The following is a 25,808-nucleotide window of genomic DNA, read 5'->3' on the forward strand; positions in this document are numbered from 1 at the left end:
ATTGTAAAAAAAACAAATTTTGCTCTTTCAGTTTCTCCATCTACTACCTCACCCAATATATCTGAGCAAAATGAAATTATCAAGGCCAATGAAGAAAATCTCAAGCATATCCTTCAAAAGATAAAGGACCCAGATGAAGGAGAAAGGCAGAAATACCGGTAGGAAACAAGGAGAATCTAACAACTCACCAAGCTCTGAAACAACATGAACTTATAAGTGTATGTTGCAACTTACATGATATAAGGATATAACAAAGCCAGTTAAAATAATAATGGTTACAAATAAAAAGGAGGTTAGACTGGATGGTATAAGGGCTTTTATTTGAAATTCCATGATGAAAGGACTATGTGTACTGATGTAGCTCAAGGGCCAGATGTGGCCTTTGATGAAATTTATCCTATGATAATGACATTGATATTCATTTTCTTATATTTGACTGCATCATGCATTCAGAAGAGTTTATTAAAATATAGGTACAGTTTAAAAAATAATAATAACCCGATATCCATGTAATCGCCACCTAGCCTAGTTTAAGAATAAAATATTTGGAGCTCCAGTGGCACAATCGGTTAGCGCGCGGTACTTATAAGAATAAAATATTAACAGTCTCCTCTGCTCACTCCCTTTCAATGGCCAACCGTTACTACTAGTTCACACAGTTGTGTTAATTATTTCCTGCTTTCTTTATGGTTTTACTACCTATTTTCATATACCCAAACAACATATTTAGTTTTGAAAATTTGGTAGCTGCATAAAGAAAGATCAAAGTTACACTAACTCAGGGATGAACACGACAAAATCTTTTGTTGACAACTCCCCTGAGAGTTTACAAGAGCCCTTTCCAGGGAAGTCAGTGGGCAAGGTTGTAAGCTTGGGCTCTGCACACTCAGGACATCTGGCCAGACTGCCAGGTAAGCCTGGTACTGGAGTCAGGTAGAAGTATGGTCAGAGGGCTATTTCCGACCTTAGCTTCAGCTCTTAGATGTAAGTTTAAGCAGAAAGTTTGGTGAAATGTATCCTCAGTTGATCCAGGCATTAGGGCATGGAAAGGGAGCAGAAACTTAGTCAACAAATAATCATAAGAATCACAGGTAAGAATCTGGGCAAGGCTTATTTAAATATTCTGTCCTCAGGTTGAAATAGAGAGTAAAATAACAGAGGACTTGGCTATGACAACCACCAACATGTCAGTCTCGAATCTCCTGCTCCTCTCTGGACTAGCTGTCCTCTATGTCTATTGACAGCTGTCCTGGAATCTCCCTTCACTGACCTCATGAGGATTTCCTTTGCCTTTCCCCCGAGTTGGATCACCTGTATCCAGAACTGGAATGCATAATTTGTGGAACCCAGTGAAAATGAAAATGCAGAGTTCCTTGTTTAAAAATTATTAATAATTTCAAAATGGTGACAGCAGAGCAAAGCCAGCCATGCCTATATACCATGTCTTCCTGTTTCCTGGTTTTACTCTCTTGTTTTAGTAGAACACATTCCCTAGTAGTCTTTTAAGAAAGGGTATGTGGGAAATAAATTTTTGAGATTTTAATGTCTGAAAATGTCTGTTCTAGTCTCATGCTTGAATGTGAGCCACTTTATTGTACAACACTGTGTTCTACATGTTGCTCCCTGGAGTTGTGCAAAACAATAGTCCTACTTAATTAAATCTTATTTATGGTGTCAGTGTGAAGAGGTCTGAAGTTATTTGGATTCTTAATTCTTTATATATGTTTTTATTCCTTTCTGGAAGTTTATATAAATTCTCTCTGCTCTGGTGTTCTGAACATTTATAATGTGCCTTTGTGAGGGTCTATTTTCATCCATTGTGCTTAGGACTCTATAGGCCCTGCTGATCTGACAACTCATGTTCTTTAGTTCTGATAAATTTTCTTGTGCCCATCCCTGAGTAATAGTGTAACTGATTTACATTTTCCTCTCTTTCTGGAACTCTTATTATTTGGATGATGAACCTTCTAGTACATACCTCTCACTTTCTTACTCTTTCTTCTTTGTCTACTCTTTGTTCTATTCTCTGAGAAAATCCTTTATCTTACATTATAGCCCTTCTTTTTTTATTTCATAATGTTCTTTTTTGTTCTCTAAATGAACTTTTCCTATAGCAACCTATTTTTGTTTCACATATGCAGTGTTGTTTATTATCTGACAATATAGGAATTCTTGTTTGTTTTCTCTTCCCTACGTAGTGGCTATTGTTCCAGATGGCCTTTTTCTTGTATTTATTTGGGTCTCTATCTTTTTCCTTGGGGACTCCTCAAATATTTGGTTACCTTTGTTTTTGTTGTTGTTTTTGTTTGGTTGGTTGGTTTTATTTTTGTTTTGTTTTGTTTTTTGTTTTGTTTTGTTTTTGCTCATGATAAATAGCAAATTAAAAATTGATAAAGATTACCGAGTAAGTGGGCAGGGCTTGACAACTTTAAACTTTACTTTAAGGTGATCTGGGTGGGCTGTTTCTTAGGGGACCTCTGGAGTTAGTATTTTTATATTTTCTTCTTATTCTGGTCAGATTCCCAGAGAATTTTCTAATGTCCTGCCTGGTAGATGAGAGTTTGGCTGACAAGCAAATGAGAACAGAGGTCTGGAGGGAGAGTCAGAACATAGGAGCTAATTCCAGGCCCCACTTTCCACCCAGGAGGAAGCCCTGCTCTCAACCGTGCCTGGCACCCCTCAGCCAAGAACCATCCATTTCTCTTTCCACAGAGACAAAACGTCCAGATTTCTGTCAGGATGGAGGCCAGTCACCTGGTGCCATGAAAAGGGAAAAGGCAGTTAGGAAGCCAACTGTTTTTCAAGTAGCTTTTTCTTCCTTATTTAAGACCTCTCATTTACCTCAATCCTAGCTTTTTCTTCCTTATTTAAGACCTCTCATTTACCTCGATCCTAGCATACTGAATGCTGCCAATTCCTGAAACTTTTGAGCATTCTGTAGTTTTAAGCCACCTGGGGACTCCGCTTTCTTGGGCCTGTTAAGCCAGTTACCACGGGTCCATCTGCTTTCCAGCTTCCAAAATTTAATTGCTCCTACCAATTCTCCTATTTTCCTTGTACTTGTGTGTTTATGTATTTTGTTAAAATCTCTTTAATGTAGTTTTAGCATGCTTCAGGAGGAAGTAAAATTAATACATGCATGCAACCCACCATCTAAACTCAGAACCCCCCTGGCTTCCTTTAAACAGCCTTCTTTGGAACTTGCTTTTCGAAACCTGTTTTTCACTTACTCAAATGTACTGATGATGATGTTGCTCGTGCATTGGCATGGCAGTGACAGCTAGCCCTAAATCCCAGACATGGCTTCTGCTGGTGGCCTGAGGTGGGAAATATCTATGGGATTATCTGTTCAGCACTCGCTCTCCTCCAGCAGTTCTCCAGTTTAGCCCTTTTAGGAGCTGTGATTTAGGAGATAGTCCTTTTTTAAAGGGAGAGGGGTTTGAAAATGTTTTACTATTAAAATGCAAGTTTTACTAGCAATTAAAATTTTTCATCAGGAACCTCTTAGTGAAGTAGGAAAGGTATTGACTTTGAATCTAAAAAATGTTGAGATCTATATTCAAATGCTATAACTTTGGGCAAGTTATTTGATCTCTTTCCCCTCAGTTTCTTCATATGTGAATGGGGAATGAAGGTGCAGGGATGAAAAAAGACCCAGTTTAAAAGATGCCTGGCATGGGAGGGATGTCCCTTCTCCACACCCACTTTCTCCACCTGCAAATATATTTTGGAAAACAAACCAAAAAAGATGCATGGCATGTGGTTAAGCTCTATGAATGTATATTCTCCCCGCCCCTCCCCCCCCCATTTCCCTCATCTGCTAGCCAACAGCATTAAGATAGCACAGTTTGTTCTGTAAAGTAAATGTTCCCAAGAGTGTTAAAGGAGGACGTATCAACAAAGGCAACAATTATCTACCAGCAGCCTGGGGGAAACTTTGAGAAGGGTACTCCTTACAGATTTTTATTTGATCCAAATAATGATGCCAGCTGCCAAGGTACCTGAGAAAACCGTTGTCTTCCGTTCTTTTCTGACCAACCACCAGGATATCTTTGCTTTGAGCTGTTTATATAGATTGCAGTCTGAAACTCGGTGTTGTTTCCTTTCTTGAATCTCACTGGACCTATGCTAAGGGCCTGGCTAACCCATGTTCAGACCAAGTGATCCAACCCTGGTATTACAGACAAATGATGCACGCTCCCTTAGAATAAATGCAGACTTTAGAGTTACCTTGGGCATTTAACCATCAATTATCCAACTGTTCTACAGGTATTTAATGAGCATCTCTGCCTTTCCCTGCACCAACTTACTTTCTCCTTTGCCACTTATTTTTTCTCATACTTGGTTAGGATCCATTTATGACTCCTTTGCATAAAAACGCTCAGTGGTTTCCCACCATCTGCAGGATGAAGACAAGACTTGTCACATAAGGCCCCTGCCTGTCCTTGCAGCTCTTAAATTTGGAGTAGAGAAAAAGTGAAACCTCAAAGTAGAGCCAAGTGTTTTATACAAGTACAATTCTTGTCCTCAGAGCCGATGTGAGAATAATCAGAGTATCCTATCTAATAAAGAGGGAATGTGCTAATTGACCCTCATGCCGTCGCAAAGATGGCAGTGCCCACAGCCAATAAGGAGGGAATATGCTAATTGGCTGCCATACCCTCAAAGATGGCAGCGCCCACAGCCACAAGATGGCGGCGCCCAGCCCCCTCAGCCCCACTGGGGCGGCAGGCGTGCGGCAAGGCTGGGCCTGCTGCTCTGCACGCCTGCCTCCGGAGTCCTCTAGTGCATGAATTTTCAAGCACTGGGCCTCTAGTAAAGTATAAATAGCAAATTAAATCCTTCCATGCTTAGCCCACAGTTGACCTTAGAGAGTTTGGTGCTCAGAGGAAATGTGGGCTGCTTACAGTGAAGTGTTCATGGTTTGTTTCTTTCTTTATAACCTATTCCTATCTCTTGAAAAAAAAATGAGCCTATGAAGCTTTGGTGGAAATGTTAACTAGAAATAGAAAAAGCAGGACTAAGGGAAAAGGTAATCTTTTAGGTCTAAAGGTCATTATCATTGCCAGATTCATGCTGGATTCCCTGGCAGCTAGGGCACAAAGAGAAGCATGGTATACTAGTATTATTTGAATTTTGTTGATAGAAAAGAGGAAACTTACCAGTTCTTGAAAACAGGCAAAGTATTTTATATTTCTTTTCATTGCATTTTAAATTATAAAATTAATGCATGTCTTTTGTAAAAAAAAAAAGTCTCAAATAATACAAACATCTATATACTGAAACATGTATGCTCACCTTACTTATACCTCCACTTCCATTCTCCAGAAGTAAACTCTAACCCCTGAGATTAACCCTTCTTTCCTAGAGGTTTGTTTTTATTTTTTCAATTAGAAGTACTTACACAACTTTCACAGAATGTGAGTTTTATTTGTTTGCTTCAAAATTTTTATCAAACTAACCATGGTATTTTGTAACTTGCATTTTCACTTTACAGTGTATTAGGAACATTCTTCTACATCATATAAATAGATCTACCACTTTAATTTTACTGTCTATAATATTCCAATAAATGGAGGTAGTATAATTTACTTAATCTGTTTTTTATTTTACAGTCTTATAAGTAACGAGCATGCTTGTATTTACACTTTTGTAAAGAAATCTATTTTTATAGAATAGATTTCTTGAAATGAAACTGTGGGATCACGTGGTTTGTATATTTAAAATTTTGATGACTTGTCTTTAAAAAGACTGCATCAATTTATATTCTCACCAGCAGTGTTAGAGAGTGCCATTTCCCTATTCCCTTGCCAACATTTGATATTATCGACCTTTTTCATTTTCTGGCACAAATTTCTAAATGGAATTTCTCCTGGCAAGGTCAGTATATTTTAATCAACAAAAGAGACCAATGAGACAGCCTCGTTTCTCCTGTTCTAGGGCGGTGGTTTTCGGGCTGTGCTCTATGGAGCCTGAGGAATTCTAATGATGGGAGCGGGAAAGCACAAAAGACAGGACCTCCACCCTCTTAACCAAGGCAACTGAGTTTCAATGTTTTACATGTTGCTCTTTGGGACTAGCTTTTATTTTTAGATATGATTTTGTTGTTAAAAACAAGTTTGCAAACTACGGGTCTGAGCCTTGTTTCTCATTGAACCATTATCAACTTAAAGAGGGACTGAAAATGTAATCCTACAGGGCAAAAAAGAAGGGATGTTAAATGGTGACTCTCCAGCTGAGCCAAAATATTCCCATTTATACATTTGTTTGTCTGTTAATGATCTTGTTCATGTTAGGCCCCACTCTGTTATGCCCAATTGTAATCCTGCAACCAATCCGAAAACAGCATTTCTTCCATGATTTGGATTAAAATTCCCCTATTTAACCACCCACCACTCTCACAACACACACACACACACACACACACACACACACCCCACTTGTGTGGATCACATCCCTCTTTATTTGTGTAAACTTGATGTTGCCTGGGGCTTCCTTTCTCCTGCCTGAGTAAAATCCCATGGCCCATGATCCGCTAAGATTTCTGTGAGTTCCTTCAAGCCTCAGGTTTTCATGGCCTCCTTTGCCTTCTAATTTTTCCGGCGCTCTCTTTGAGATCCATCATGTGAAACATAGCTCCTTCTTTGGTAGTCACACACACAAATGATAACAATAAACTACCCCACTACACAAAGCCTTCTTGAGAACAGTCGTATTTACTGTAAATAGCAATGCTCGGAAGGTCAGAGAAAGATGGGTTTAAGCCACAAGGATACAAATAATTTCAAAATGGTACCATGAGCAATTACTGTGGCCTTTCATGGGCTAATGGCCTTCCAGCAGCCCCTCTTTACCTTGCCAGCTCCTCTCTTCTTCCATTCTTTATCGTCACTCACTCCCCCCTGGATTGAACCAAGAACTTCAAATTATTTTCCTCTATTAAGCTTTGTAGCTCATTCCTTCCCAGCTTTTGCCCCCAAACTCAGATGGCCAATCTCTTCATAGTGTTTATCTTATTAAAGGGGCTTTCCATTTCGGAATCAAACCTTTCTAGGAGGCTGTTTTTTTCAAAAAAAAAAAAAATAGCAATAGAAATATTGCTATTTCCTCTATACCCCTGCTATTTCTTCCTCACTGAAATATTGTATCGCTTTTGTCCTCTAATCATTTTATACACCTGGGCCCTGCAACTAAATGCTAAACAAGAACTCTGTGTTTTTTTTGTAGCTTTAAAATGTCCAGTCTTTGGTATATGCCTCACAAATGCATAATCAATAAAGTAACCACTGATTATACAATTAAAAGGAGAGTAAACAATAAGTGAATATGCGACCCTTGGATGTTTTGTAAGATGTTATAGATATCTCCTGGCAAAGATCATAAAATTAGTAATCTTTAGGAAATTCATTAAAACATTCAGACATATTTTCAAGTTGAATTTATTTTTTAGGAGATCCATAATGTAAGATTATCCTACTCAAAATAGTCACTACTTCACATTTCTTCTTTATGTTGCCCTTTACTCTTCTAAAATGTCTTTTCTACTTCGCCCATGAACTAGATATTATTTTTGTTTATTCCCATCCCACCTGGCCAGATAAGAAGGAAGCAGAGATGATTATCTATATCAGTACAATATCTCATCTTGCAGGGATCTTAAGAATAAAGTATACTATATAAAGTAGCATGCTATGTAAACCAAGGCTTAAAACATTCTTTAGCGAACCATCATAAAATATCGCTTGAAATTCCTACAGGATCTTCTGCCTGCTATGTTTAATTCCTAAGTCTTAAGTCTCATGTTATTAAAAGAAGTCTGTTTACTCTTTTATCTACACTCATATTTTACAATTTTTTTTCATCAAAACTGGCTTAGTTTGGTGTGAGAAAGCGGGAACATATAACAAGTTAGGATTTCTGATATTTGGCCCTTTGCAATAAATTAACGTTCAAGAATAACCCAAAGTTCAGAACCAGACCCAATTTAATTGTGGAAAAAAATATATAGACTGTTCTATTCTGCTCATCTGTATGACAGAATTTTTCCCAAAATATTCAAGTGAAAAAAGTTTCTCCCAACTATTTGCTGCTTATAAGAGACTCACTTCAGATTTAAGGACACATATAGGCTCAAAGTGAATAGATAGAAGATGGAAAAGGCTATTCCATGAAAGTGAAAACCAAAAGAAAGAAGGTTTAGCTATACTTATGTCAGACGAAATAGTTTAAGCCAAAATGGTAACAAGAGAAAAACAAGGTTATTATATCATGGTAAAGGGGTTAATTCATCAAGAAGATATAACAACCATACATACATATGTATGCACCAACATTGGAGTACCTAAATATATTAAGCAAATACTAGCACTTCTGAAGAGAGAAATAGACAACAATTCAATAATGGTAGGGGACTTTAATAACCCACTTTCAGCATTCAGACAGAAAATCAACAAGAAAACGTTGGACTTTAAACATATATTAAACCACACGAACCTCACAAATATTTGTAGAATAATTCATCCAACAAGAGCAGAAAATACATTCTTCTCAAGAGCACATGGAACATTCTTCAAGGTAGATCATGTGATAAACCACAAAACAAGTCTTAGCAAATTTAGGAAGATTGAAACCCTACCAAATATCCTTTCTGACCACAATGGTATGAAACTAGAAATCAACAATAAGAGGAAAGCTGGAAAATTTACGAGCATGTGGGGACTAAACAACACATTCCTGAACAACTGTTGGGACAAAGAAGAAATTTTTTTTAAATCTGTAAAATAAATTTAAAAACCCATCCTATTCACAATAGCATCAAAACAAATAAAATGTTTAGGAATAAATTTAACCAAGAAAGTGAAAAATCTCTACAGTGAAAACTATAAGACTTTGATGAAAAATATTGAAGTAGATACACATGGAAAGATATTTCATGTGCATGGATCCAAACAATTAGTATCATTGAAATGCCCATATTACCCAAAGCCATCTATAAAGTTAATGCAATCCTTATCAAAATTCCAATGGTATTTTTCACAGAACTAAAAACAAACACACACATGTGTGGAACCACAAAGATTCCAAATAGCCAAAGCAACCCTAAAAATAAAACAAAGCCAGAGAGCCATCACATTTCCTGATTTCAAACTATACTATAACCTCTATATATTACTTAGTATAGCAGCAATAGTAATTAAAACAGTAAATTACACATATAGACCAATAGAACAGATATGAGAACCTGAAAAATAAACCCCACATAAATGGTCAACTAATATTTGAAAAGAGAGCCAAGAATCCTCAATGGGGAAAGGATAATCTCTACAACACATGGTGCTGGGAAAACCGTAAAACTACACGAGGAAAATGAAACTGGATCCCTATCTTACACCACTCACAAAAAGTAACTGAATGGATTAAAGGTTTACACACAAGAGCTAATACCATCAAACTCATATAAGAAAACATAGGGGGAAAGCTTCTTGACATTGGTCTTGGCAGCGATTTTTTGGAGATGACACCAAAAACACAAGCAACAGAAGCAAAAATTAGTAAGTAGTACTTCATTGAACTAAAAGGCTTCTGTATAGCAAAAGAAACGATCAACAAAATTAAAAAGCAACCTACAGAATATAATATTTGTAAACCATATATTGGATAAGGAGTAATATCCAAAATATAGAAAGAACTCATACAACTCAATATCAACAACCAACCCCACCCCCCCAAAAAACAATCTGATTTTAAAATGGGCAGAGGAATCAAATAGACGTTTTTTAAAGAAGATACCTAGATGGCCAACAGGTACATGAAAGGATGCTGAACATCACTAATAATCAGGGAAATGCAAATCAAAACCACAAGGAGATATCACCTCACACCTATAAGAATGGCTATAATTAAGAAGACAAAAGATAACAAGAGTGTGGAGAAAAGGGAATTCTTGTGCACTGTTGGTGGGAATGGAAATTGGTGCAGCCACTATGGAAAACAATATGGAGGGTCCTCAAAAAAAAATAAAAAATAGAACTACTGTATAATGCAGTAATCCTACAACTGAGTATATATCCAAGAGAAATGAAAACAGTATATTGAAAAGATGTCTGCACTCCCAGGTTTATTGCAGCATTATCTCAATAGCCAAGATATTGAAGCAACCTATGTGTCTGTCAGTGAATGAATAGATAAAGAAGATGTGAGACACACACATATGCACACACACAGAAATATCCTATATAATAAAGAGCTAATATGCTAATTAGACCAAACAGCAGAACAACTGTCCGGACAACCTTCCGGACAAAGTGGGGCTGCGAGGGCCGAGGCAGCCGGGGTTGCGAGGGCTGAGTCACTTGCAAGAATTTCATGCATGGGGCCTATAGTTTAACTATAAAAAAGAAGGAAACCCTGCTTTGTAACAACATAGACCTTGAGAACATTATGCTAAGTGAGATAAGTCAGACAAAGAAAGACAAATACTGTATGATCTTACTTCTGGAGACCTAATGTACAGCATAGTGATTATAGTCAATGATACTGTATTATAAATTTTGAAGTTGCTAAGAGACTGGACTGAATTGTTCTGACCACAAAAAAAGAAATGAGAGAGGTGTTAGCAAATAAATACACACACACACACACACACACACACACACACACACACACGAGGCTCGACGCATGAAATTCGTGCATGGGGGAGGGTATCCCTCAGCCTGGCCTGCACCCTTTCTAATCTGGAACCCCTCAGGGGATGTCCGACTGCCAGCAGTTGGACATCCCTCTCACAATCCTGGACTGCTAGCTCCTAACCATTTACCTGCCTGCCTGCTGCCGGCCTGATTGCCCCCAACTGCCCTCCCCTGCCTGCCTGATCGCCCCAAACTGCCCTCCCCTGCCGGCCTGATCTTGCCCCCAACTGCCCTCCCCTGCCGGCATGATCGCCCCCAACTGCCCCCTGCCGGCATGACTGCCCCCTAACTGCTCCCCTGCTGGCCTGGTCACCCCCTAACTGCTCCCCTGCCAGCCTGATCGCTCCTAACCACTCTGCCTCGGCCCCCGCCACCGTGGCTTTGTCCAGAAGGAAGTTGGACATCCGGAAGATGTCCACTCAACCCAATCTAATTAGCATATTACCCTTTTATTAGCATAGATACATTTAACATGTTGTACACTTTAACACAATGTTACACATCAATTACATCTCAATTTTTAAAACAAAGAAAAAAGTTTCTACAATTTGGCAAACTTATTTGGTATCATGTAAATAACACAGAGAATGATCATAACCAGACATTTCACCGCTAAAATATTATCTTAGTCTCTACTAAGGCTAGTGAAAAGGTTGGCCTGCTTACTTGTTGACATTCAGCTCTTATCTGCTATCATTCCAGTTGACTAGTTACGTCAGTTATAGTAGAAAAAAGTTTTATAAACAAAAAAACAACATACAAAAGGGGAAAAGGGCATGTTCATCATAAGATTTATGACCAAAATGAGTTATCACTTTATAAATGTGATAAAGAGAAAAAAGGAGGTGCAAAGCAGAATGATTTAAAATATGGCTTAAGCGTTGGCCACACATTTGAATTACTCTGACACCTTTAACTGATGTTCCAAGACCATCACTGCTCTATACTGAAATGGAAAAGCAGAGCTTTCAAAGCAGCAGTGTCTGCGCCGAACGCCTCCTGCAGACAGTATTTGCCAGGTCACTTTTATCCACAGAAGTAGGTAGGTAGGTATCAGTATTATGTGAAACACTGCTATGTTGGTGAGGGAATTTCCCCTCAAAACCTTTCTTGCCCTCTCATCCGAACTCTCACTGATGTCTTAAATTTCATTATTAAAGGTTAATTCCTTTAGGGAGGCAATATGTTTAGCACCAACTTTTATCAAAACAGATAAAATCAATTGGAATTGGCTATTTTACATATAGAAAGTGAAAAACAGTACCACTAAGAAAGAAAAAACAATGCTAATTATCGTAAGACGTCACCAATTGTAAGAGGTATCACAACTTCAGACATACTAAAATATGAAAAACCTATGTCGTAAACTCTATGGAATTAAGTAACTAAGAGCTTTGGTCTTGAAGTCAAACACATCTGGATGGACATCGGATCCTACCACTTAATAAACTGGTTGCCTTGGGGAAGATAGTTAACTTTTCTGAACCTCTACCTTCTCCTCTGTGAAATTAAAATACTAATCTACACCTACCTGGTTGGCAATAATGACCTAAAATGAGGCATAAAAATATGCTTAGTGCAGAGCCCAGCCCTGAGTTGGGGCTGCAACATGAAAACTATTTTTGCTGTTAAGAAATGATTAGCTAAAAGTAATTTACTTTTGGGGAGAGTAGCATATTAACTACTCATGATTCCTTAGTTTCAACAAGTTTGTGAACGTTTAGATAAAACAGATCTCCATAGACTGAGGTATTTGAAAAAAAAAATTGTTTGTGGGGCAGGAGAGAAGGCCACAACTGGGAAAGTGCCCAGAGGTGGGGGCAGCCGGATCGAGGAGAGGAGGTCAGAGGAAGCCAAATCCAAACGTTATTGTGTCCTCAAACTTTTGCCCAGAATCGCTCCTGCTTTCAATTTTATTGAAACATTAAGAATACACTCATTCCGCCCTAGCTGATTTGGCTCAGTGGATAGAGCATCAGGCTGTGGATCAAAGGGTCCCGGGTTCGATTCTGGTCAAGAGCATATAGCTTGATTGCAGGCTCCTCCCCAGCCCAGACCCTGGTCGGGGCTCGTGGAGGAGGTAACCAATCGATCTGTTTCTCTCACATCAATGTTTCTCTCTGCCTTTCCCTCTCTCTTCCACTCTCTCTAAAAATCAATGGAAAAATATCCTCGGATGAGGATTAAGAGAGAGAGAGAGAGAGGATGCACTCATACCCTTGAAAACAATATGTTAAGTGAAAGAAGCCAGTCACAAAAGACCAGATATTGTATGATTCCATTTATATGAAGTTTTCAGACTAAGCAAGTCCATGGACACAGACAGTACATTAGTGGTTTCCAGTGGCTGAGGGGCTTGATCCCTGTGTGGAGGCAGCCAGTCAATGATTCTCTCTCATCATTGATGTTTCTATCTCTCTCTTCTTCTTCCTTCCTCTCTGAAATCAATAAAAATATTTTTATAAAAAAAAATAATATATTTATGTCCTGCTATACTGATGTCTAAAACTAAATTTTTAAAAATTTCACTTTACTTTTTAAAACAATAAAAACAACTGAACACATGTAGAAAAATAAGTGTATCAACTACTTTAAATTATACCTAGGTTGATACAACTTACAAAGTTCAGTTAAGGTTTTCACTTTCTACATGCAAAATAGCCAATATTAAACATAGTCTGCAATTTTGTGAACTTCAGAAGATTTGGCCACCGGAATAATGATTTGGCCTCTGTCATGAGCTGGCGTGCACTGTGCAGTAGGGATGCAAAGGAGCTCCTTATGTCCAGGGGTGATATTCAAAATATTTTAAAATAGATGGAATCAGGCTCTAACCAATCAGAATGGATGCCAGCTGGAGGCTGCTTAGCTGCTGGAATTTGGAGGAGTCTGGGGTCCAGGAGGAGGGGCCAGGGAAGTTAAATGGGGAGGAAGTAGGAAAAGAGGGCACTTGGAAGCTCAAACAGGGATGTTAATAAGTGATACAGAAGATTTTAATATTTCAGTAACTGGCTAGAGCTGTTCCAGGGCATATCTGTCTACATTATCTCTGGTGCGCCTTCAGAGTGTCACCTGACTCTCCGAACATGGCCTGGAAAATCTTAGATGTTTAGCGATGATCTATTCTACTCCTGACATTCTACAGATGAGAAAACCAAGGTTGAGGAAAGTGTGGGCTTGTCCAGGATACATGAATAGTAAGAGTCAAAACAAGGATCCGCATCTCTAAATCTCAATCCAGGTCAAATGAAGTAGGGAAAACGGGCAAAACATCCTTACAACAAATTAACTTGCCCAGTCATCATTTTTTAACATTTTCTAAATCAGACTTGCAATTTATTTTTAGTTGTGTGCATATGTATTCTTCACAAGAGTAAAAGAACTTGGACGTGGAAAACAAGGGGGCAGTAGGTCCAGGTTTCTGGATAATTATTTTTTAAACTATGTTAATGGAAAACACCATGGCACACATATATGTAGCCTGTCTCAACAGAGCCCAGGCATCATTGCCAAAACAAATTCGAAGAGAATAAACCAAAGGCATTTAAAGCTTTAAAATGCCATCATATAATCTCATTTGGTAACTTTTGTCTTCCTAGTTGTTAGACAGAAAATACCAAAAGAGAAATAAGAAAAGATAGACAAAAATGATTCTATTCATCATAACTTTTGTTTAGAGAATTGCCAATAGAATGATGCAGAATGGCTTTTTTGGGTGCTTGGGTTTTTGTGTATGTTGAGGAAGAGAAGAACATATATACTCATTCATGTTTTAATAATAACTACTGATATTTGAATGGCCCTTTACAGTTCTAAAAATGCTTTCCTAAACATGTAGAAGAAGATTATTGACATGGGAAATATTTTTCAATATATTGCTAAATAGAAATGCAATCTACAAAGTATATGCACAGTTAAAATGCTATTTTTGCTTAAAAGACAGTGTAGTCTGTGTGTGTATGTGTGTGTGTGTGTGTGTGTATGTATACATATTAAAAAATTGAAGACATATTAAAATACTATTTCTTGTCCTTGGTTAGTAAAATTCTGAATATTTTTTTGTTTTCCTTTATCTTTTTTTTCTTTTTAATCCTCACCTGAGGATATGTTTTTATTGATTTGTTATTGTTTTTAGAGAAAGGAAGAGAGATAGAGAGAGGAACATTGGTGTGTGAGAGAGAAACATGGATCAGTTGCCTCCCTTATGCACCCCAACCAGGGGTTGAACCTCAACCTGGGTATGTGCCCTGACTGGGAATTGAACCCACCACATTTTGGTGCATGGGACAATGCTCCAATCAATTGAACCACCCAGCCAGGGCAGCCTTTATATTTTTTTATTTTCCAAGTTTCTTGCATTGACCATGCATTATTTTTGTAATTAAGAAAAAAATTAATCTACATTTTATATACATTGAAGCTTATAACTATCCTGTGACACATCATGCCGCATTTTATAGAAAAGGGTATTGAGGCTCAGAAGGACTGAGTGACCTACTACTTGATAGGCATCGGTAGAGCTTGGGTTTTCGCTTGGCCATCTGATTCTAAATCTTATGCTTTCTTCTACATAGGACGCTCAGTTCTTGAGCTGGCTTCCGTGGTGACTCACTGCAGCCCATTCAGAGATATCTGTGTGCTATCCTGCAGCAGAGCACCGTCCACTCATTTGTACCTGCCCGTCATTCTGTAGTATCAATTTTCCAATTAAAATTGGTAGCTGTTCTGAAAGTGGCACCAAAGGCTTGAAACAATTAAGCTCCCACAACAAATCCCTGCAGCTTTATTCATTTGAGTAACCATTATTGCCAAGCCGTACACTGCGCACTGCTCTCAAATGTTAAAAGCTTCCCAGAGTCTCTCCTGGACTCGGTCATCTTTCTCCATATCCAATTTCCACTCTTATCAGTTTTTCAAGGTATGAGTTTTTGTGACCTTTTTCTTAAAAGCTACTTCTTGCTTCCTAATAGGTCCTGTTCATTGTAAAACAAACAAACAAAAACAAACAAAGACAATTGTGGGGAGGTAGAGCTATGGAGCCTAATGTGACCATAAGCTCTGCTGGGAACTCTGAAAACCTAACCCATTATCCCATTACCTCACAGATGAGCTGGGAAGGCTGCTGCTGTTGAGTTTCTGGGCGTGGAAGGAGTGCTCGGTCAACTGAAAGTCTCTGCCTTAGGATTTTCCGAGTATTGTTTTACTCTTTGACTTTTCACACAAATTTTGCAGGATCGAATACATGGTCTGGATGAGTGACATTGTTCAAGTTGGAAATATTTGGAGTGCAAGCTCTATAACAATTTTGTGAGGTACATAGGGAAGTTCTAGGTTAAGCCAAAATCTGAACTTTGTGTACTTTTGTCAGATGAAACTCTACCTTCATCCTTCAGAGCCAAGCTATATTATTCTGAGCCCAATGATGACAGTTTCCAGGTGTTTATTTATTTATTTTGCTTTTTAAAAAGAATGTATATCTTCAGCTGAGGATACTGATATTTATAAGTAATGTGACCCAGATATGCCTGGGCCTCCCAGCCCTGTCCTGAGTTCACAGACACCATGAAGTAGGACTCAGCAGTTCTACACTTCTGAACAAGATCAAATTCAACTCCCAGAAGACACTAACAAGAAACATGGGTTTTATTGTAGATTTCATGGAGTGGTGCATTAAAGGATTATATCAAGCACCACATGGCACACTTTAATAGAAACTCCTATTAAACAACTTGGGTCTCCCCAGAAAATTCCCCTTAGCTACTTCTTCACCCTTGAATCTTGTCCACATATAGGTTCCAAGTTTCCCTTGGTGCTGGATCTCACTGCATTGTCCCTTAGCTCTGCCCTCCTCCTCTACCTCCTACAAAATAATTTTTTTATCTAATGCAAAACAAGTTAGTAAACTCTCTTAACCTTGCAGCCTCCTACCCATCACTCTGTTCAGCAAATGAAGAATTTTCTTTGAAATGATTGGGGTATTATAAATTGCAAGTTATTTTTCTTTGTCACAAAGAAATAATTTTCCCTTTGTCACCATAGTGTTGGCCAACATTAATAATTAGAGAAATGCAAATAAAAATCACAATGTAGTATTACCTCACACATGTAAGAATGACTATCATCAAAAAGGTGATCAAATCAGTATGTTGTACACTTTAAACTTATGCAATGTTATATGTCAGATATGTCAAAATAAAACTAAAAAGAAAAAACACAATCGTGATGGCTTACCATGTAAACTTCTTCTGAAACTGTAGGTCCAAATTTCAAGATGCTTTTCTTCAGGAGTAGTTCAGCAAAAGCCTGAGTCTTTTTTTAGCAGAGCCATTTGGTGGGGATGCAAAGAGCAAGGGCCTGAGATGGAAGGAACCTAAGGAATTTAAGGTGAAGAAAAGAGAAACTAAAACTTACATAATTTACTGCTGTTTTTTTTAAAATCACATATTATTTCATTGCATCTTCACCACCACATTTTACAGATGAGAAAACTGAGGGCTTAGAGAATCAAAAATAAATTTGAAAAGTGTCATTTCTACTAATAAGCATAGCCGGGATTCTAAGCTAAGTCCATTGACTCCGCAGTCTGATGTCTTTCCTTATACTCCATCACCTTCCATGGGTTTGGGATTTCTAATATTCAGAGAGCTACCTCCTGTATCATCCCTTTAAGCTCTTTGGCAGCTCAGAATTGGATCTATGCATAGAAAGCCATTCTTCTCTTATACCAAACTGACTCAATGACAGCTGGACTTAGCATCTCCTGGCTCAGTCTCTCCCTGTCCCATTGCAAATCTTATCCAAGCAGCCACATGAATCTCTGACATCCCATTGGAAGATCAAAATATTGGTACTATTGGGAAAGGGATGGTGGATGAGTTTGAGTGTTGTAGTAGAAAGTACCCTGGACCAAGATTCAGGCTACACAGATTAACACAGAATATATCAGTGTGCATCTCTCAATCTCTTTGGAAATAACTTTTTTTGCACAAAGTGCATTGAAACAGAAAATACAAGAGAATTCACATTTGTGGACTGGGTCTCACAATGCCTCTCAAACGTACTACAGTAAACCTTTTTATTTTATATCTGAATCGTTTAGCAACTTGACACGAACAGATTCAGTCTTGTATAAAGTAGGACAGAACATATTTTAATTCTCTCTGTCATCTCCAAGAAGCATTATTGTTAGACATACAATACAGGCTGTATGTGGACCTACTTCAGTGGCCTATTCAGTGCCTGAAGTGTCATTGCTCAAGTTACTTCATTTCTTCCTACCCTAATTGCTTTGACTATAAAAGGAGGAAGTTAGGCTAGATACGTTTCCTTCCAGCCATGTGGTTCATAGAGTGGTGAATATCTGCAAAGAACCACTTACCTCATGGAAAACACTATTCCATTCTGTGAAGAATCCCAAATTCAACATATTTACCAGCAATCATAGCTTCCATAAAGTTACCCCAAGTTACAGGTGGAAAGGGGATAGAAAGTAAGGTGAGCTGGGTGGAGGGTGAAAGTAAGACTGAGGGAAATGTAATTGTGGGTTAATATGACTTTGCAAAGTTTTTTAGTGTGTGTGGGTGTCCCACCTATTCTAGTGGTTTATCTCCAAGTTATATTTATTACATTTTACAGTACACTAACATTATACTACACTAAAGAGTAAACTGTATAAAACTCCTGCTTTGGGTTTTTAGGAAAATCACATTAGAGAGCTTTAGCTGCTTGCCTACATATTTGTGGGGAGAGATTTTTCAATAATTAGCTGTTTGGTTTTTAAACCTCTTCAGATATCTACAAAAACTCCTCATGATGTAGCAGTTTACTGAAAATTAAAGGTGCCATTTCCTGGTTAATTTTGTTCAGTTACACATGAGGTTTGTTCCCGGACTAGTAGAGAAAACATATCGATTAGATCAAAGGCAATCGCAAACAGCTTTTGAATATTGTCACTGACAGAATGTAGACCTACATTTTGAAGACACTTTTCAGACTGTGACCTCTGCAACATTTAACACCACTGCTTACTCACCCCTCCTTGAACTGCTCTCTTCTCTTGGCTTCTTTGACACCACCTTCTGTTTTCCTTCTCTTTGTCCTCCAATTCCTTTTATAGCCTACTCACTCTCTCCAGGAGCTGTCATTCATTCCACTCTCAAGACATTGATCACCACCTCTTCCCTGATGAGTCCCACAACTACATCTCTAACCCAGACTATGTCCTAACCTACAGGCCCAAACATCCACTGCTTATTTAACATCGACACATAGATGACCCACAGGGATCTCTGACTCAGCATGTCCAAAATGAACCTCATCATCTTCCCTCTAAACTTGACCCTCTCCCCTGAGATCCCTATCTCCAAGAATGACTCCATTATCCACTCAGTTGCCTGAGCCAGAAAACTGAACAGCATCCTTGACACCCTCTCTTGCGTACCCAACACCCATTCCATCAATCATCATATAACTAGAATCTAAACCCGTATTATCTCTGGAATCTGGCCACACCCTTCCATCTGCACTCTGCTCACTTAACCCAAGGGAGCTCTCACTTGGAACACTCTAACAGTCTTCTCCTCTGGTTCTCCTCTCTGCTCCTCTTCATTCCATTCTCCACCCTACAAGCAAAAGTGAGCTTTTAAAAACAGCAGTGTGATGGTTTTGCCCATGGCTCTTAAATTAAAGTACATTCTCCTTTAGATAGCTTACAAGTCTCCTCTAATTTGCACTCTACACTCCAGACTTAATACTTTCTTCTTTTTTTTTTTTTTTTTCAGTTCTTCAAGAGATCTATGGTCTCTCACACCCACAGGCTTTTACATATATTAGTCCCGTTTCCTGAACACTCCTACTTTCCTAAGACTCAGAAGTCTTTCTTGACTCCCTTCCCCCACCACACACAACTAGTTATTACAATGCATGGTAATTACCTATTTAACTATCTTTCCACTAGACCACACAGTCTATGAGGGCAGGTACCATGCCTATATTATATCCTAGCACTTAGCACAGTGCCTAGTACATAGGAAAAGTTCAATATTTGTAGAATAAATAATAAAGGTGTCACTGCTTTGAACTAGCAGCAATATCAGTGTTCTAAACCTACTTTAATTACGTGCAGTGTATGTTAACTACTGAATAAAGAAAAAGTATTCTAGTTGTGTTTATTTAAAAAAAGCAATTTTGAAGCACTGAAACCCTTTCTTCTCTTCAAGTGAATATGTGTTAGAGCCCAATTTATATAAAATGGACAAAAATAAGGCTGCTCATATTGGAACTGGGGTAAGGATATTCATTTATTCATGCCTCTTGATCCTGAGGGATTTCCAAGGACCCATGAGGACGCTCAGAACTTAGTTTGAAAACCATTGATCCAACCTATCCTACTGCAAAGAGGCAGAAACATTCATATCACCTGTGCCTTTTGTTTTTAAAATCTTCTAAGAAGTGCCCAGTAATAGGAGAGGTGCTTATCTAGAGAAATAAGGAATCTAACATGAGACTATCAAGTAACCCTATTTCAGCTTTCCTGATGATGCTTTTCGAACCTGGAATGAAAGAGTAAAATACTCTTTCAAAGACTTAGAGGCTCAAAGTACTTCAGGGAATAGACTGAACACATTTTACCATGAACCTTGACATCTGAGGGGTGGTTCAGAGCAAGTTAAAGCATAAGAGGATTTGCCTTGATGCCACCTTTGCTTTGGTTGGAGCCTGAAGTCAATCACACATATAAAGTTCTAATCCTCATGCAGTTGTGCTTTTCCTTATGTTGCTAGCACTCAGCACTGAAGTCTGGGATTCGTTTCATTAGGAAATTTTTCTCATGAATAGTGTTTTCTGCCAAAAGGAACCAACTTGCTTCAGACAGAGCGGCATTGAGAAAAGTGCAAGAAAGACATTTGTCAATAGGAAACCACACAATGAAATGTCTCTTGGGCAGATGAGGTACAGTTTGAAGTAGTTGAGAAGAAAGTCTAGTCAAGGGCTCACACAATACACTGGGCGAGGCCGTGGCACACACTATTGTCAGAGGGCTACGGACACTTAATGTACCAGTGGAAGTCTTAGCCTTAAAGCCAGCAAGAGGTCATTTCCTCTAGATTTCTTGGGAGAAAATAGAAACACTTTCATGTTTACAAATGTTGTTTATTTTGCTGTGGGAAAAACTTGAAGTATGAATAAAATGCTGAGTATCTTAATGGCTATATGATGGGGAAGCACAGAATAATCTCAATTAGATAAAAGTACAATAAACATGTATTCTTTTCTTTCAATGGCTATATCATTAAAAAGAAATTGAGGAAAAGAATATATGTAATAATGGTTAAATTTAGGAGCTATGGCCATTGGAAAGAGGCTACATCTAATTTTGCTTATGTTTAGCACATTGTTGACTCAGTTAACTCAACATAATTGTACTATAAAAATTTATTCTTTGCTGAAGCAGATGAGGCAAATTGGTCATTTTCTTAATAGGTAGTATAGTCTATGAAGCACTTAGAAGATGTTCAATTCAGTTTCTTGCTCAAGAGCTTATAATCTAGCTTTAGTGTCAGAAACAGGCAAATAAATGAATTGTAGAGACTATGGTGGACATTGCAATAGCAGTAAGCACAGAAGAGGAAGACCTACATTTTTGCATGATTGAAAATTATTACAATAAAACAATTTAAAGTAAAATAAACACAACAAAAAATGGTCTGGTCTTAATTTTTACCTTGTGAGATAATTTTAAACAACTGATTTCTTTTCTTTAATTTTTTGGAATTATTTTCTTTTTCTCCTTAAAGAAGTTTGTTAAGTTATATTTTTGTAGGAATTTATCCATTTCTCTATATTTTCCAGTTCACAGTCTTGAAGTTGTTTGTAATTCTCCTTATTAACCATTTAATTGTCAGCATCAACTGCAGTTACAATCTCTTTTGTTCTAATATTGATCTGCAAAAGGCTTTTCAAAGAAAGAATTATAGGTCTTTTTAATCCTCTTTTGTATTTTTTCTACTTCATTGATTGCTGCTGTTATCTTTATTATTTCCACTTTTTATTCTTTATTTCATTATTTTTTTAACTTCTTAGCTTATTAATTGCTAGCCTTCCATCTTTCCTAATAAAAGTATCTAAGGATGAAATATCTCACTAGTTGTTGTTTTATTTGCATTGAATACTTCTTGATTATAGTATTTTTGTTTCACATATTCTAAGTATTTTCTAATTTCCATCATAATTTTTTCTTTGACCCACAGGTTATTTAGTAGAGGGTATATTAATTTTCTACATATGGTCTTTTTCTAGTCATCCTTTTGTTATTGATTTCAGTTTTTTGAAAATTGTTGATATTTGCTTTATAGCTCAGCATGTGGTTAATTTTCAAAAAATACTCCATGTTGGTTGAAACGAATGTGTATTCTGTAGTTGTTAGGTGCAGTGTTCTATCTTCTTATTCAATTAGAGCCAGCTTATTAATTGTGTTGTTCTGATCTTCTGTCTCCCTACTGATTTTGCCAGCTTGATCTAACTAGTTATAAGTTTAGAGAACTCTTACCTCTTCCTAGAGAACTGAATCTTTTATCCCTATGAAATGATTCTTTTTAAAGCTTTCTGTCTTAAGGACTATTTTGTCCGGTACTAATATAGCAATACCAACTTTCTTTTGATTAGTGTCTGCATGATATAAATTTTTTCACACTCTTATTCTCAATTTTTCTGAATCCTTATGTTTTAAATGTGACTTAAACAGAATATAGCTGAATTCTTCAAAACAGAATATATATGTATGCACACACACAACACCTGTAAATTTTTGCCTTATAAGTTGGGCACTTAGTCTATTTTTGCTTATTCCAATTCCTGATATATTTGTATTTCTACCATCCTATTTTGTGCTTTTTATGTGTCTCATATTTCTTTAGTGTTTATTGATGAAAACTCTTTGAGGCCTGTGTTGAAGATGGGTACCTCCAGGACAGATTTGCATTTGTTTCTGCTAGGCGCCCAGGAACTACACATAAAGGTTTACTTTACCCTTAATGCTTGACTTGAGTGTTTTTGGACTGCCAGGTGTGGTGTGAATTGGGGCTGCAAGCCTGTGTGAATGCCGATTATGTGCAAATTCTCAGGGGACATATTTCTTCTCTCCCTCCATTTAGAGTCAGTTCCCAAGGCAGACAATTTCCCTTGCAATTTTCTGGAGGTGGAGGAAAAATGGTAGGTTTATTTGTAATTCATCCTTATAAAAAGGGGGTAGTCTTTTGGGGACCCAGCTTTAAGCAGAGGCAGAGGGGTCCACAATTACACTTCTCACTTTGAAGACATTCACTCATTTGACAAATGCCCTCAAGGCAAGAGCCTCTCCTCTCAGGTTTTGCTTATTTCCTGGGTTCCCCCTTGCATTTAGTCCTGGCCTCTAATAAGTATTCCTTTAAAAAAAAGTATTTTTTAAAGTATTTTTATTTATTTCAGAGAGGGAGGAAGGGAGAGGGAGAGGAAGAGAGATAGAAACGTCAATGATGAGAAAGAATCATTGATCGGCTGCCTCCTGCACACCCCACACTGGCGATTGAGCCTGTAACCCAGGCATATGCTCTGACTGGGAATTGAACCGTGACCTCCGGGTTCATAGGTCAGCATTCAACCACTGAGCCACGCTGGCCTGGCAAAGTATTCCTTATTTTTTCTGCCACCATAAAATGCATTTCAACTTTGTCAACTAGTTTAAGTTGCTTTCAGTGAGAGGATTGTTCAGGATATCTAGTCTGTCATATTGCCAGAAATGAAAGTCCCTCTGCCTCTCCCTGAGGGCTAGGAGTTGTTCTCAAGGCTTCTTTCCTGGGTCTTCCTCTCTCCTTTGTCTACATGCTCTCTCTCCCCAGTCAATTTTTTTTAAATATATTTTATTGATTTTTTACAGAGAGGAAGGGAGAGGGATAGAGAGTTAGAAACATCAATCAGCTGCCTCCTGCACCCCTCACTGGGGATGTGCCCACAACCAAGGTACATGCCCTTGACGACTGGAATCCCCAGGATCCTTGAGTCCACAGGCCGACGCTCTATCCACTGAGCCAAACCGGTTAGGGCCCCAATTTTTTAAAAATATGTTTTTATTGATTTTTTTAGAGATGAAGGGAGAGCCATTGAGAAGTTTTAAGTATGAGAGTAACATAATCCAATGAATGTTTTAAAAGATTATTCTGGCTGCAATAAGGGTAACATATAAATAGGGCAAGAAAATAAATTAGGAGGTTGTTGCAGGAAACCAAGTGAGAGCTCACAGATAGCTAAGCCAAGACAGTGAGGATGTGGATGAACAAAAATCAGATGAATTTGAAAAATATATAGGATGTTATGGGGGAAAAAAAGAGTATCAGCGAGCTGCTCAGTGACTGGTTTTGGCTCCTGAGAGGATGGTGGAGCCCATCTCTCAGAAAGGGATACAGAAAGTGGGTCAGCCATTGGGGAGTCAGCTCAGTTTAGAATGTTGTGGAGCAGTGCTTTTTGTGCCCTACTTTCTGCCCTGTTGGCTCATCTGTCATTTCCATGCAGCTGTGGGGAACAGGTTCCTGTATTCTGACAGCATCCTACCTCTACTTTTCTGCCTCACAACTTTCTCCACACCTGGGGAAGTTCATTAAAACTGGCAAAGGTACAGGCCAGACGTGCCCCAAATTACCATTTCCTGGAGGCAATCTTCAACCAATGGGAGCTGGTGGATAATGCTCCAGCCTCCCTTCCTTTAGAGCAGGGGTGGGGAGCCTTTTTTCTGCCAAGGGCCATTTGGATATTTATAATAGCATTCAAGGGCTTTACAAAATTATCAACTTAAAAATTAGCCTGCTATATTTGGTCAAATGTTTAATTAACTCACCCCTAATGCCTTGGCAGCGCCAGCCAAATGATTTCCTGGGCCTTATATGGCCCGAGGGCTGGACGTTCTCCACCCTGCTTTAGAGAGGCAATTCTGTGTCACCTAGACAGTGAATACCAGTCTATGTCCACAACGATTACCAGCTCAGTAATACATCCTTTACTGTCTTCCCCTCCTTCTGTATCTTAGTATTCCTGCTCCATCACTCCTGCTTCCTGGATTATCTCCCCAAAATAAACTTCATGCATCTAATCCTTTATTTTAAGGCTCTGCCTGAGGGAGGGAAATCCAAACTGAGAATCATTCAATAAGAACAGAAGGGGGTCCATGAAGGAAACTTGAGGAGCTTTAGACACAGGCAGAGGAAGAAACAAGAAGACTGAGAAACAGAAGACCAGAGACAGGAGAAGAACCAAGAGAGTTTGCAGACATGAAAACCCAGGGAAGGGGAAGATTCAAGAAACAGAGAGTGGTCAGAAGTATTAGATGCTACTGAGAAGTCAAAAAAAGTATAGAGAAGTAACCACCAGATTTAGCAAATAGAGGTCATCTATGACTCGGTGAGAAAACAATTCTAAAAGCATGTTGAGGCTGAAGCTAGGTTATAAGTATTTGAGTTTGGGGGGAAGTGAGAATATGAAGAGAGTTAATATGGGGAACTCTTTTAGGATGTTTGGCTTTAAGATGAGAGAGACTTGATTGAGCCTGTTGGGCTGTTTAGGCTCATAATAAGCAGCAAGGCAGAGAAAGAGGTTGAAGGTAGGTAGGAGAGAGCGTGAAACAATGAAAATAATGAATTTCTGAAAAAGAAAGGCAAGGGTAATTCCAGGTAGATAGACTAGATTCAGTTTGAAGGAGGGCATGTTTTCCATTGAAACAATAACATGGTTACATGTCTATTTCAAAGATGATATCGGTAGATAACTGCCTTCTTCTTTTGCATTAAATTGTTTTTACCTGATAAATTTTAATTGAATTTAACTGTTGGTAATATTTGATAACATATAATATGCCCATCAGCAAATTTACTTGATGCTGCCATGATATTAAGATTGGAGTCCTTCAGATGTTACGTGTGTATTTGCTTGATGGTCTGTGAAAAACATGTGTTGCTCAGGTAAGGGAGATAAAGGGAAGCATCATTAAATGTCAGCCTAGCAATCTGGCATTATGTGACCCCATCTGCCTTTTTCGGGAAAGTCAGCAAGTAATTTACTGCTTTGTGGTCTGTTTCTCATTTATAAACTGGGCCT

This window comes from Myotis brandtii, unplaced genomic scaffold, assembly GCF_000412655.1.
Source record: "Myotis brandtii unplaced genomic scaffold, ASM41265v1 scaffold84, whole genome shotgun sequence".
NCBI classification, from domain to species: Eukaryota; Metazoa; Chordata; class Mammalia; order Chiroptera; family Vespertilionidae; genus Myotis; species Myotis brandtii.